At 54.3% G+C, this 1,311-nt stretch overlaps 1 long non-coding RNA gene across 1 annotated transcript in view; it reads right to left on the minus strand.

Moving 5' to 3' along the window:
- The window catches only part of LOC123182753 (uncharacterized), a 1,892-nt gene extending 1,024 nt beyond the window's left edge, over positions 1-868 (minus strand). Inside the window, exons 1-2 of the long non-coding RNA XR_006492318.1 lie at positions 277-868; positions 45-125 (exon numbers count right to left, since the gene is read on the minus strand). This is a non-coding gene — a long non-coding RNA (uncharacterized lncRNA). The remainder of the gene's footprint in view (positions 1-44; positions 126-276) is intronic.
- Between the last annotated feature and the right edge of the window lie 443 nt (positions 869-1,311).

Genomic DNA, 1,311 nt, shown 5'->3' on the forward strand with positions numbered 1-1,311 from the left:
ATAAACATGTCAACCAACTGATTGTCCAGAGGTAGAAGACAAACCTGCCTAGGAAACTTGGACCACCAAAACGCCTCCCCATATAACCAACGACGAGCAGCAACCTCCAAAACAAAAAGTCGAGCCTGTAGATCAGCCCGCACTGAAAGAACCGCTGTTTGTCAACATCAAGAACAACAGGGGAAAAAGGAGATTGAGGAAAGAAAGGGGAAACAGACGGTCTGTGAAGAGAATGAACAACTACAATCAGAATGGATCAATGGATCCGACACGTACCTCAACCAGCCTAATCTGGCAGCAGCCATGGGCCGGGGATGGACCTTCACATCCTTAGCACATCCTCGGGGATCGCAGTAGAGCTCGAGAGCCAGCCGCGTGATCTGTCGAGTGGATCTTGAGGGTGGGTGTCACGGTCAAGCAGGAGGGCCTAGAGCTGAGACACCATGGCAGGGGCCTCCTCCTCCGCCACCAGAGGGCGCCGCCGCCACCATCTTCCCCCTCCTCCGCCACCAGAGGGAGCCGCCGCCGCCATCTCCCCCCTCCTCCGCCACCAGAGGGAGCCGCCGCCGCCATCTCCCCCCTCCTCCGCCACCAGAGGAAGCCGCCGCCGCCATCTCCCCCCTCCTCCTCCGCCACCAGAGGCCGCCGCCGCCACCGTTGTCGAGGGAGTGGAGGGGATGAGGAGCTTGGGAAGGCGGCTGTAGGGGAGGGGGAAAAGATTTAGGGTTGGAGACGAGGGCACGGGGATGGAGGAGAAACCGGACGGGCGCGGGCCTCACGACGTGGAGCGGTGGTCTTTTCCCTCGCATGGTGCAGTGCGCTCGCCTGACCCTCGCTGTTTTTTCCCATGCGCGGTCGCGGTGCGGTGGTTTTTCTCTTCGCGTGGTGCGGTGCGCTCGAGCCATCGGTTGTGACTACGAGTCTAGGAGGCTTTATATGTTAGATACGAGTAATGTGTTGATTGCTAGCAAAATATTCTACAGCAAGTAACTATTTCTCATTGACAACCAAAGTGAATGCCTGCCTAGCAACTGTTCTATCGGCCAGGGTATGGACACGTACACGATTCGCATCCTTGCACTCGCCCTATTGTCTCTATATCTCGTATGCTCTGCTGCTGTTGCTCAATGTAAGCACAACAATCGGGTTATGCACGCTTAATTTTTTCAGTTCTCCTGGAAGCACGCAGTATAGCTACTAAAGCCTTTTTTTTCTTATTTGTTTCTTGTCTAATCTGTTGTGCGTTTATTTATCTTCACTAAATTTCTTTTCACATAACGATTGTTCATTTGTTATCCCCTAGACCGAATC

Source organism: Triticum aestivum, chromosome 1A (assembly GCF_018294505.1).
Source record: "Triticum aestivum cultivar Chinese Spring chromosome 1A, IWGSC CS RefSeq v2.1, whole genome shotgun sequence".
Classification (NCBI taxonomy): Eukaryota; Viridiplantae; Streptophyta; class Magnoliopsida; order Poales; family Poaceae; genus Triticum; species Triticum aestivum.